The following is a 14,066-nucleotide window of genomic DNA, read 5'->3' on the forward strand; positions in this document are numbered from 1 at the left end:
GGAGAGGGCAGGCGGCTGCAGATCCGGCGCATGCATGCTGCTGCGGGGAGGACAGGGGTAAATTGGGCTGGGATTTGGGGGGGCATAGGGGGGAAGGAAGGATGGGGGGTAACAGAAGCTTGAATGGGGAGGATGAGAGCTGATCCCGGCTGCGTGCGCCACGCTCGGGTGATCAGTCCCATCAGCTGACAGCTTGGCAGAGAGAGGAGAGCAGGGGAAGGAAGGAGAAGAAAAGAGCAGAGCACATGGTGTGTGCCTGCATCATCCCCCCTAACCCCTGCACTGCCAGGGAGGCCTGCTGCAGGGACCATTGTAGCATGGAGAACAGGGCTGCATAATAAGGGAGGGGGGTCATTTTGCTCTGCAGCTGAGTTGTTTTTTGTTTTTTTTTAGCTCTAAAAATCTCCATATGAGAAAAAAAAAAATAGTCCCATGTAAATTGCTCAATTTGTAATTGAATCTCCATCTGTTAAAATCTCTGTACTAAATATATAATGTATAATCTCCTATAATATATATATATATATATATACTAGTACATAGCTTTTTAGAGATGGAGATAGCATTAAAACTTTTTTTAGCAATATTTTATTAATTTATATAGGATATTACACATTATATATATAATCACGGTAGTACAGAGATTTTTATAGATGGGTATATATAATGTCATTTAATATCCTATATATGTGTAATCTATAAAATACATTTATATATAACTAGTACGGAGATTTTTAGAGATGGAGATAACATTAATATTTTTTAGCAATATCCTATTAATTTATATAGGAGATTACACATTATGTGTATATATATATATATATATATATATATATATATATATATATAAAATGTAATTTAATCTCAATCTATAAAAATCTCTATACTAATTATATATATATATATATATATATATATATAAAATGTGTAATATCCTATATAAAATATTGCTCAATTTTTTTTTTTTAAATGTTATCTGCATGTCTAAAAATCTCCATACTAGATTTTTAGAGATGCAGATTATATATATATATATATCTCCTATATAAATTAATAGGATATTGCTCAATTAAACTTTTTTATTTTTTTATCTCTATCTATAAAAAATGTCTGTACTAAAATATATTAAGTGCTAAATAAGGGCTCATGCACACAAACTTATATTTTTTTCTAGAGATGAGCAAAGCGACTTCAGATGCCACATCTGAAGTCGCTTCCCTAGAAAATTTGTTGTAATACCATACAGAGATTCGGACAACTGACAGGAATAGGACATGTTCTATTTTTTTGCGGAACGGACATGCGGACATACAGAAACTGAATGCACACAGAGTCATTTCTGTTTTTTTTTTCTTATTAGCTGGATTCTACATTGCTCTGAATTTTGTAGGCCTAGGCCCGGAAGAGGCAGGTCTGATAGTGCAGGTCCCATCTGCAGAGGCACCTTGTCGCTGGTAGATGGGCCCAACACTATTTTGATGAAAAAGTATGGCGGTAATACAGTTCAGATTCATCCATGTTTCCAGTGTTTACATGTGTTCTTGCACATGGAGCAGTGGGCTGCTGCATATAGGGGGAGATTTAGCAAAACTGGTGTAAAGGAAAACTGGCGTAGTTGCCCATAGCAACCAATCAGATTCCACCTTTTATTCACAGCTCCTTTGGAAAATGAAAGGTGGAATCTGATTGATTGCTATGGGCGACTAAGCCAGTTTTCCTTTGCACAAATGGCCCAGTCTACACCATTTCCCCCCCCTTTTTTTAAAAAGATGATTAGGGTGGAGTAGAAATGCCACTTGCTCCTACATTTTGTGACTTTTTTAAACCAGAAAACTGATGTAGGGCAATTGTAAATGACCCTCATGGTGCTTTTTACAGGTGGAAAACAAAAATCACTGGAAAAAAAAGAAAGTGTTTGGAGGCCTAAATTATTAACGTGGAGTTGAAACATCAATTTGTTTATGTCTTATCGGGTTATGCTATCATATAAAATCAGTGGTCAAACGCTACTGTGTGAACATGTTCTGAGGGAGGGACTGTATTTGGAAGTATGTGATTGTCTGCAAGTAATTAACCTGCTCACTGCTGCTTCTTGCTGGGATTTCCTGCTGTGAGAAAAATAGAATGTGTCGGCAGATAAGAACCATTCGGCCCATCTAGTCTGCCCAATATACTGAGTACTATGGATAGCCCCTGGCCCTATCTTATATGAAGGATGGCCTTATGCCTATCCCATGCATGCTTAAACTCCTTCACTGTATTTGCAGCTACCACTTCTGCAGGAAGGCTATTCCATGCATCCACTACTTTTAAGAAGATAGAGACCGGCATAGCTGCCTGGTTCATTGTTTGGACGCAAATCGGTTCTGCTGGACTAAGGCCTCTTGCACACGACCGCGTGTCCCCCGTGGCGGTATTGCGGCCCGCATACAGGCGGTCTGCAATACACTGGACACCGGCCGTGTGCATTCCGCATCCCGGATGCGGACCCATTCACTTCAATGGGTCCGCAAATCCGGCAGTGCGGAACGGAAGCACTACGGAATGCTTCTGTGGTGTTCCGTTCCGCAAAAAGATAGAACTTGTCCTATCTTTTTGCAGAACAGACGGATCGCGGACCCCATGCAAGTGAATGGGGTCGCGATCCGCATGCGGATGGCCCACGGTCAGTGCCCGTCCATTGCGGACTGAAAATTGCATGGGCACGGCCAGCACACGTTCGTGTGCAAGAGGCCTAAGCGTCAGGATGGTTATTTAAAGGGGTTGTCTGGGTAACATTACTTTCTATACCTGTAGTTGATAGAAGGGGATGTCTCTGAATTAGGGCCCTCAGCCAGAAGCCAGGGCAGAGAGCGGTTGGGGGAAGCATTTTATAAGAAGACCATTGATTGCAATGGGCATGTTGTAATGCTTCATTTCTACTGTGGTGGCGGGGCTTTTCCACGGATCTCTGGGATAATAGCATCAGAACACCTTGTTTGGGGACCCTTCTAATATATAAAAAGGGATTACTCAGGGTGGAGAACCCCATTAAACTGTTATCAGTCTCAAGGAGAAAGTGTCCTCCTCATATCATGCACCATCATTGTGGTCTCCGTGAAGAGCTCCTTTGGGCACCTGTTGTGCTATTGAACTGAATGAGTGACGTTTGCCACCATAAATCTTCCCAGCACCTCGAGGCTGTCACATGCCTCCTTCACTGGCGATCTTGTCACTTGGAGTCATGCAGGGTGAGGGCAGCAATGAGGATATTTGCTCGGAGTCATATATTAGGTCCAATTCACACCACTTTGCTCCGTGTCTGATGCACATTTTTTTGCAGATCAGATGTGGACCCACTAATTTCAATGGGGCTGCAAAAAATAACCGAAATTGAAAGGGTTTTTCAAATGATGACCTATACTCCAGATAGGTCATCAGTATCTGATCGGTGGGGGTCCGACACCCAGGACCCTGCCAATTAGCTGTTTGAGAAGCCAGTGTTCGCAGTAGCGCCGCAGCTTTCCCTAGGCCATGTGACGTCACGTTCATCGGTCACGTGACCTAGGTGCCGATCAGCCCCATAGAAGTGAACGGAGCTGAGCTGCAATACCAACCACAGCCACTATACAATGTACGGCGCTGTGCAGGGAGAAGGTACTGCGAGTGCCGGTACCTTCTAAAACAACTGATCGACCCGGACCCCTACCGATCAGGTAGATAGGTCATCAATAAAAAAAATCTCAGAAAACCCATTTAATGCATTTGGGAGGAATTTGCTACGAACAAGGCAGCACAGAAACCAGCTAAAATTGTTCTATTCCCAATTTAAAAAAAAGCACTAATCTATGATATAGCAAGTGGATCAGTCCTGGTTTAGTTCCATGTACACGGCAGTATGCTCAGAATGGCAATCGTTTGTCCCCATATAGTTTGTGTTATTGTCCGCAGCACATCTCCGTTTACATGAGGGGATGTGCTGCTGACAAATGATTTTTTGTGTCTGGATGCGATTAAAGGGGTTGTCCCACAACAAAATATTCCACTTTTCAAACCAGCACCTGGGTCTGAATACTTTTGTAATTGCATGTAATTAAAAATGTAGCACAGCCGCTGAGTTATTCAATAAAATGTATCTGTATAGCGCCACCTGCTGTTTGTTTGTTTTTCTCATTTCTTTGTCCTGCTCACTGCGATGGACGCACATGCTCAGGTTCATCCTTCAACTGCCTCCTGAGCTGTGATAGGTGGAGCATGGACACGCCCCCTGAGCTGCAGCAGAAAAGACACATCCCCTTGAGCTGTCAGCTTGATATAAATCTAGCAGAGCAATGAATGGGGAGATCTCTGGATCCATGCGAGGCACAGGGCTGGTTCTAGCTTTGTTAGAAAGAGCTGTGTAGTTCCAGTGCCAGAGCTACTCCCGAACAGCTGATCAGCGGGGGTGCATGGTGTTGGACCCATATCAATATGATGTTGATGGCCTATCAATAGGCAAAGCGATCGGATCCCATTATAGTCAATGGAAACCGGTGCTGAATGACATCTGGCTAGGCCAGATCCGGTGAACTCTGGCAAGTTTTTCTCTGTCAGATCCGTTAAATGCAAATGTGAACCTGCCCATACCACATCAAAGGGTTTATGCCGATGATGTGATTAGTAAGCAGGAGAAGTCCGAGGTAGGGGAGGCATTGAGCGACTCTTCTTAACAGTTCGCCTTCTTTTCCAGCATGTCCTTCTTGCTCAGGACAAGGATACGAGAGGAGCAGGTGTAATATAATGTCACCGCAGTCACTGTCTAGGCAGTCTGAGGAAACCGTCTACAAATACTGATGCACAGTAGGTTCATATAGGTCCTGTTCACACAGTATCGGCACATCAGTGCTATGCATCTGCTGTTCCTCCTGATTTAGCAGTTCTGGTATTTTTTCCTCAACGTCATTGGTTTCCAGCTGCTGCAGAACTACAATTCCCAGCATGACCAGAGGTTGTCAGAGCATGCTGGGAGGTGTAGTTACAGTAAGTAGACAGCCACAATTTGGAGACCACTGCAAAAGCAGATGCATTATGCTCGGCATCTCTTTGGATTTTCCCCTTACTGGCGCCATGTGGTAGCCGCCATGATAGCTGGTCTTAGAGCTGCTTCCTGTAATCTTGGCCTAGCAGCAGATGTATTAACTGTATATTTGCGCTTTTCTTTTTAGATGCAGTAGTCCTGTACCACTGCCCCATCATGGAAACCCAGCCGTATGTGGTCAGTCGTTTGGTACGCAATAGCTTATTATACTGGGTCAAGGAAAATCAGTTTAAAAGGATTCTCTTGGCTACAGATATTCCGGAGGATAAGACGTGAATATCTGTTCGGTGGGGGTCCAGCCCCATCACCTGTTTCGGCCAGCTCCAAACATTGTATAGCTTCTGGAAGGAAATAGAAAAGTACGCCGTGTATTGGTCGTGCTGGGGTACTGCAACTCAAGCTCCCATTAAGGCGCCTTTCACACGAGCGAGTTTTCCGCGCGGGTGCAATGCGTGACGTGAACACATTGCACCCGCACTGAATCCGGACCCATTCATTTCTATAGGGCTGTGCACATGAGCGGTGATTTTCACGCATCACTTGTGCATTGCGTGAAAATCGCAGCATGTTCTATATTCTGCGTTTTTCACGCAACGCAGGCCCCATCGAATTGAATGGGGCTGTGTGAAAATCGCAAGCATCCGCAAGCAAGTGTGGATGCGGTGCGATTTTCACGCATGGTTGCTAGGAGACGATCGGGATGGGGACCCGATCATTATTATTTTCCCTTATAACATGGTATAAGGGAAAATAATAGCATTCTTAATACAGAATGCAAAGTACAATAGGGCTGGAGGGGTTAAAAAAATAATAATAATAATTTAACTCCCCTTAATCCACTTGCTCGCGCAGCTCGGCTTCTCTTCTGTCTTCTTCTTGGCTGTGCACAGGAAAAGGACCTTTGATGACGTCACTGCGCTCATCACATGGTCTGTCACATGATTCACCACCATGGTGAAAGATCATGTGATGGACCATGTGATGAGCGCAGTGACGTCATCAAAGGTCCTATTCCTCAAAGAAGAAGACAGAAGAGATGTCGGCTGCGCGAACAAGTGGATTAAGGTGAGTTAAAAAAAAATGTTTTTAACCCCTCCAGCCCTATTGTACTATTCATTCTGTATTCAGAATGCTATTATTTTCCCTTATAACCATGTTATAAGGGAAAATAATACAATCTACACAACCTTGAACCCAAACCTGAACTTCTGTGAAGAAGTTCGGGTCTGGGTACCACATTCAGTTTTTTATCACGCGCGTGCATAACACATTGCACCCGCACGATAAAAACTAAACAACGGAACGCAATCGCAGTCAAAACTGAGTGCAATTTGGTACCTACTCGCGCGGGTTTGCCGCAACGCATCCGGACACGCTCGTCTGCAAGGGGCCTAAATCAGTGCTGGAAGCTACACAGTGCACGGCGCCTTCTGCCTCCGATTCATATACTGTATAGCTTCCGGCACCGCGGCTGCTGAAACAGGTGACGTGTCATCAATATCTGTAGCCCGGACGACCTCCGTATACATAACTAGGTCTTGTATTGTTTTTTTTTAATTATCATAAATGTGCAAACGCTTATTCATTGGGCGATCGTGTCGTTCTGCCAGCACCGAAAACCATCCTTCCTGTGCAGCAGATTGTACGGTCAAAACGATAATCTGCTGCGCAGGAATAATAATTCTGTATAGGGACAAGCGATTGATGTGGAGGTGATTGTTACATGTAAATGCAGCTCTCATCTCCGCTGATGATCGGGAGCGTCTTCTTCGTTACCGATAACCTGCCTGATCATCTATATGTGTAATAGGACCCTCAGGATAAGTCATCTATATCAGATCGGCGGTGTTCCGACTCCTAGCACCGCCATGCATGCAAGTGCTGCTTCTGCTTCAAAATTTACTGTGCGCCACCTCATTTGCAGTGGCCACGCAGTGTAATTACAACCGCTCGTCCCAAGCGAGACGACACGCAGGTAATTTTGAAGCGGCAGAAGCGCTTGCACGCATTGGGGTGCCAGGAGATGAACCTTTATCCTGAGCATAGGTCATCAATATCGAGCCACTGCACAACCCCTTTAATGGTAAACTCTCAGGATTTTCAGCCACCATGAGGCTGTAATACATGCCATGCTTATGTGTTTCAATATACCTCTGTATATATCTGTAGATGGAGCACAACTTATAAAATCTACTTTTTTTTTTACCGCCATGGTTATTATGCAAATCCAGAGGACATCTGAGCGTTGCCAATGTTGGTAAGAGTTTGGCAGCCTGTTCCCTGAACGCGCCCTCTGGGCTTGATTGACATCCGCCAGGCCGGGCTTCGTCATCTTCGTGTACTTCCAAGTACAGCAGAACGGCGCATGCACCTTGACATGAGGTGTACTGTCCTCGACTTCATTCACTACACAGATGTAACCAACGATAGTACCACCTCACTTAAAGGGGCTGTCCAGGATTAGAAAAACATGGCTGTTTTTTTTTTCCAAAAACAGCTCCCACACCTTTCCATGGGTTGTGCCTGGTACTTTAGCTCAGTTTCATTGAACTGAATGGGGCTGAGGTGTAACTCAACCCGTGGACAGGGGTGGTGCTGTTTTTAAAAGAAAAAGAAGAAGCAGCCATCTTTTTCTACTCTTGGACAACCCCTTTAACTAATGTGTTGAGTTTGATCTGGGTAATAAGTGAAGCTGAGGGCATTATACCCCACTTCACTGCATATACGCCGTACTCCTGGCTTATAGGAAGTAGCTGGAGGTGACGTAGCTCAGCCTGGGATGGGGGAATGTCAATCCAGCCCGGAGGTTGTATTTAGGGACGGAGTCCTGACTGGACTTTTATAGGTCGTGCTACATCTGCACGTATATACGGGGGTATCTTTGGAAACATGGGCACATGATGTATTACACTAGTGCCAGTCTTGTCCATGGGCCATGTCTGGTATTGCTGCATAGCATCATGCAAGTGAATAAGGGCTCGTTCACACGAACGTGTGCTGCCCATTGCCGTACTGCGGACCGCATTTGCGGATCCTCAAAACACGGGCACCGTTCCGTGTGCATTCCGCATCACTGATGTGGACCCATTCACTTCAATGGGTCCGCAAATCCGGAGATGCGGAACAGAACACTACGGAGTGCTTCCTGGGGTTCCGTGCCTCCGCACCGCAAAAAGATAAAACATGCTCTATCTTTTTGCGGAACGGAGGGATCGCGGACCCATTCAAGTGAATGGTTCCACCATCCCAATGCGGCTGCCCCACTGACGGTGCCCGGGCATTGCTGGCCGCAATTTGCGGTCCACAGCACGGGCTTCACACGTTCGTGTGAACGAGCCCTAAGACTGAGCTGGAATATATGACACAGTGATTTGGACAAGAGTGGCGCATATCGCTATGGCATGGAGTCCTGGCCTTTAGGGTACGGCTAAAGCAAGCCGAGTCGCGTGTCGATAGCAACTTACGTTAAAGTTAATGGAGAAAAAGTTGTGCGTGACTTGCAACCTGTAACACAAAATCCATCGAGTCTGCATTTTTTGCGACAGTTGCGTCGTAGTCATAGTATGTTGCATTGTGACATAATTGACAATCATTAGAACAAATGTAGCCGTACACGTAAAGGAGTTGCCACCTATGTCAGATAGGTGCAGGTTCCTCTAGAAAGGACCCCCCGAAGTGAAGGAGAGGACACCGTGCATGCACGGCCTCCCTCCATTTATTTCTATGGGAGTGCCGGAAATAGCCAAGCAGCGCTCTCAACTAGTCCCATAGAAATGAGTGGAGAGCGCATTGGGCAAGCACTTCTATGGAACTAGCCGAGCCAGCGCTTGGCTATTTTTGGCGCTCCCATAGAAATGAATGGAGGGCAGCCACGTATGCGTAGTGCGCTCTTATTCACTTTGGGAGCTCTGGGACCTGCGCCGATCTGACAATAGTCTCAGGTGAGGCAACCCCTTTTCTACATTTTTCAAACCAGCACCTGGATGTGAATACTTCTATAATTGCATGTAATTAAAAATGCTCCAGTAGCCACTGAGTTGCTCAATAAAATGTATCTGTATAGCGCCACCTGCTGCTTGTTCTTTTTCTTATTTTTTTGTCTGTCTCACTGAGGTGGTCGAACGTACTCTGTTATGTTAGAAGCTGCAGCAGAAAGGACACGTCCCCTGAGCTGCCAGCCTGAAGAGGATCTGCCAGAGCAACTGGAGCAATTAATGGGGAGATCTCTGGATCCATCTGAGATACAGGTCCGGTTCTAGCTTTGTTGGAAAGCGATTGTCATGTACTATATGATGTCTGATATTTAAATTTTTACATCAATCATGACGTAACCCCTTTAAGGGCAATTGCACATGGAGCGTCATCATGAACAGGTGCGTTCAACATCTATGTATAAAGATTAAAACTAGAAAAAGGGTCTGCGACAAAAGTTTATTCAGGTGTTAAATAACTTTTTTTGCTTTTATCTGTTTGCAATTAATTTCAAACGTCATGACCGGAGAATGTAGAACACAAGAGACCTGCGAGTGGCAAAATTTTCTGTTTCCTCCGCATTCACCACAGAGTCCTCCCACGCACCTCGTGTACACTCCGACAATAGCCCACTCCTAATTCCAGGCCGTCTCCCAGTCACACCCTGCTCCTTAACTCACCACACAGCACTGGCGGCCTCTTGTTTCATCTCACACATGGAGCCCGCACATGGGTGTAATCACAGCTTCCCAGGCATCTGCTGATCTTCTGCAGGCCCAGGAGTAGGAGGAATGAGCAGCTCAATAACATCCTGCAAGGAATATCCAAGCTGTACTGGATACTATCAGGGGAAGGTGTCGAGAATGGGGCTGAACAGCAAATTATGTGGCACCGTCGGGGCCTGAGGAGATAGCCGTGCTCCATAGGAATGCACTGAATCACACCACCTCTGCAAACCTTTACCGTTAACTGCATGTAACTTGTGACCCAAAACTGCATAAAAATTAAGACCCCCACCATTTGGAGAGGGCATCAATATTTGGAACCCCAAAAACACAGTCCGTGTACTGGCCGCTTCTCCCGGGCCGACCGTTGCTCCCCTGATCAAAACTGACTGTATTAGGCCTCATGCACACGACAGTATTTTTTCACGGTCTGCAAAACGGGGTTCCGTGATCCTTTTCCGTTTTTGTTTCCATGTGTCTTCCTTGATTTTTGGAGGATCACCAGACATGAAGGAAAGTGAAAAAATAATCTAAGTCAAGTTTGCCTTGCAAATGATAGGAAAAAAACGGACACGGTCGCGCGGACACGGATGACAATCTTGTGTGCCTCCGTGTTTTTTCACGGACCCATTGACTTGAATGGGTCCGCGAACCGTTGTGAAAAAAATAGGACAGGTCATATTTTTTGGACAGACTGGAATCACGGACGCGGATGACAAATGGTGCATTATCCGAGTTTTCAACGGACCCATTGAAAGTCAATGGGTCCGCAGAAAATCACGGAAAACAGAACAACGGACACGGAACACAACAACGGTCGTGTGCATGAGGCCTTATAGTAATTTATTATACAGCCAGTTTGTATTTGATTGTGGGGCTACTGCAGTCTACTGACCTAATCATGTCCGTATAGAATGTGACTTTTGAGAATCTTTTTGTTTTTTTTTATAGGTCACTTTGGGGGAACATACATTGGAGAACTATAGGGGTCAGGAGCATTATAATTGCTGTGGCACTACAAGGTGCAGAGGCATTTAAACTACTGGGGCAGAGGCATCATAACTATGGGGGCACTGCAGGGGAAAGGGGCATTATAACTACTTGGACTGGAGCACTACTAGGGGCAGGGGCATTATAACTACTGGGGGCAGAGGCATTATAACTACTGGGACTGGAGCACTACTGGGGCAGGGGAATTATAACTACTGGGGGCAGAGGCATTATAACTACTGGGGGCAGAGGCATTATAACTACTGGGACTGGAGCACTACTGGGGGAAGAGGCATTATAACTACTGGGACTGGAGCATTACTGGGGCAGGGGAATTATAACTACTGGGGGCAGAGGCATTATAACTACTGGGGGCAGAGGCATTATAACTACTGGGGGCAGAGGCATTATAACTACTGGGGGCAGAGGCATTATAACTACTGGGACTGGAGCACTACTGGGGGCAGAGGCATTATAACTACTGGGACTGGAGCACAACTGGGGGCAGAGGCATTATAACTACTGGGACTGGAGCACTACTGGGGGCAGAGGCATTATAACTACTGGGACTGGAGCACTACTGGGGCAGGGGAATTATAACTACTTGGACTGGAGCACTACTGGGGGCAGAGGCATTATAATTACTGGGACTGGAGCACTACTGGGGGCAGAGGCATTATAATTACTGGGACTGGAGCACTACTGGGGGCAGGGGCATTGTAACTACTGGGATGGAGCACTGCTAGGGGCAGAGGCATTGTAACTACTGAGACTGGAGCACTACTGGGGGCAGGGGCATCATAAGGGCTCATGTACATGACCATTGCGGTACACAAAAATTCGGATCCGCAAAAAATACTGTGTGCATTTCGTATTCCGGAACATCTGGCCCCTAATATAACAGTCCTATCCTTGTTCGTAATGCGGACAATAATAGGACATGTTCTATTTTTTTACGGAAACGGAATGCACACAGAGTAAATTCAGTTTTTTTCTTGCAGACCCATTGAAATGAATGGTTCCGCATACGGCCGGCAAAAAAACGGAACGGACACGGAAGGAAAATATGTTTGTGTGCATGAGCCCTAACTATGGGGGCACTACAGGGGGCAGGGATATTATAACTACTGGGTCACTACTAGGGACATTATAGCTCCTGGAGCACTACAGGACACACTACAACTACTGGGGGCACTATAAGTGATATTATAACTACTGTGGGTATTTTCACTACTGGGGCACTATAGAGGGCATTATAACTAGTGGGGGCACTATTTGGGGCATTATACAGTAATTACTGGGGTTACTATAGGGTAGATTATAACTACGGGGTGCATGATAGAAGGGTCTTAATACTACTGGGGGCCTTATTAATATGATGGTCACTATAGAAAGGCCTTATTACTGCTGGGTGCGCTATGGTGGGCATTATAATTGGGCACAATATGAAGGGCAGCTGGATAACATTGTTGGGGCACCAGGGTGGGAAGTATAATGGAAAAGTATGGAATCTAAGATGTCTGTTTGGTAAACTCTACAGAGACGAGACACGGCTGAAAGAAGTCGGCATCTGCCGAATGGAAAAGGGGAAAGAGAACATCTACATCAGAGGAGATGTCACTGGATGTAATAGGTTTGTAGTGCTATATTCTCCTGTATGTTTGGTAGTGTCAATCCAGCAAAAAAAATATGTCTTTAGTGCTAGATTGTAAGGGGGATAGGGCAGTTACCTCAAGGATTTGGCACATATGCATTGGGACTTGGGCCCCGGATCTTCGGAGACCCTAGCAACGCCCCAGTACAAAAGACCTATACCTATATTGCCAAAAGATGAGGTGGATTTTGGACCCAAATCTCTACTTACACACAAGCCCCATGCTCTTCTCCAACTGCAGAGCTGGCATTCTTCATGAAGCTAGCAGAAATTTAACTCAAGTCGAAGAATGTCAGTGCCTTTGAGCCAAAAAGGTTAGAACAGTGACATATGGGGAGCAGGAGCAGAACAGGTCACTAGGGACACGTGTGTCATTAAATGAGGACTTTCACCTTTTTTCGGCTTTCAGGAAACCTACCTCATAACATGAAAAAGTGGCACTGGAGCATATTTATAGACATGGGGTAAAAGTGGCACAAGTACGTGCGCCACCCGGTGCCTTGAGGTAAAGCTCTCCGTGTTTGTAAACTGACTGGTGTCAGGAATTGCCCGTCATTTATTGATATAAATACTACCAGTAGAGGGAGCACTTCTGTATAAGGAACAGAAGTTTCACAGACCTATGTTATATGGCGGTTTTCATACGCACTCAGTGTCACAATTCAGAACAATCCCACTCATTATCACAATTGTTAACTGGCATTTTCTGTTCAGGTCATAAACTATTATCTTTAGCTGTATGGACACCTTAGTCCATTATACCACCAAATATATAACATCTAATTACAATAACATAATAATATACTAATAAAATATAATAATATCATATATATATACTGAAAATAATATTGGTCATGGAATAGAGCTACAGCACCCTTTCGTGCCCCTTTGTTTGTGGATCTCTGCAGATTTGCTGAATTAAAAAATAAATAAATTAAAAATTAAAGGGATCTGTTGCCATAAAATGAACAGTTAATGCAGGCACAATGCCTTGTAGGGTTAACTCAGCCGAGTGCCATGATACCTTTTACTTTGCAATCTGTTGCTTCATTCTGCTGATAAGTAATTTGTATCCATATGCAAATGAGCAGTTAAGTGCACAGGGGGAGGGCCCAAGCCACCTTGTGCACCCTTGCTCCTCCTCTAGCAGCCCCTTCCTCTTCTTGATTGACATGGGCAGGTGAGACGACTATGCAGGAACCTGGCCCTGGCAATTTGCAGACCGCAAAACAGTACGGTCGCGTGAATGCGCCCTTAAGGGGATGTGCCACTTAAATGTTATTTCAGTCTAATTCAGCAGGAAGACCTAGATACTTTTGTAATTTATTTTCTGTCACAAAAGTGCTCCAGTTGTGACATATTCTCTTGTCCTCCCCTGGTGTTTAATCTGTATAGTAATGTGAATGTCCACCTACTGAGGTGGTCACACATGCTCAGTTTCATCCTTCACCTACCACCAACCATATCTACTGTTAGAAACTGTGACAGCTACAGAATAAGAGCAGCAGCAGACAAGGAGGCAGCTGCAGCAAAAAGGGCGTGCCCCCTGAGCTGTGATAGGGGGAGAGCTGCAGCAGAAGGAACACACCCCCTGATAAAGGTATCTGCAGAGCAACTGGAGCAATGAATGCGGAGATCCATGTGAGGTACAGGGCTGGTTCCAGCTTTG

General features: G+C 45.2%; 1 protein-coding gene and 1 long non-coding RNA gene across 2 annotated transcripts in view; both read left to right on the forward strand.

The window, feature by feature from the left end:
- The first annotated feature begins 22 nt into the window (after window positions 1–22).
- Window positions 23–9,208, forward strand: LOC121008970. The gene is made up of 3 exons (XR_005780657.1): window positions 23–57; window positions 5,184–5,245; window positions 9,170–9,208. It is a non-coding gene; the product is annotated as an uncharacterized LOC121008970 (long non-coding RNA).
- A 3,030-nt stretch (window positions 9,209–12,238) lies between these two features.
- GLIS2 (GLIS family zinc finger 2) overlaps window positions 12,239–14,066 on the forward strand; it is a 42,877-nt gene continuing 41,049 nt past the window's right edge. Inside the window, exons 1-2 of the mRNA XM_040441825.1 lie at window positions 12,239–12,376; window positions 12,807–12,902. The gene's annotated coding sequence lies outside the window, so the exon portion shown is untranslated. The remainder of the gene's footprint in view (window positions 12,377–12,806; window positions 12,903–14,066) is intronic.

This window comes from Bufo bufo, chromosome 7, assembly GCF_905171765.1.
Source record: "Bufo bufo chromosome 7, aBufBuf1.1, whole genome shotgun sequence".
Lineage (NCBI taxonomy): Eukaryota > Metazoa > Chordata > Amphibia > Anura > Bufonidae > Bufo > Bufo bufo.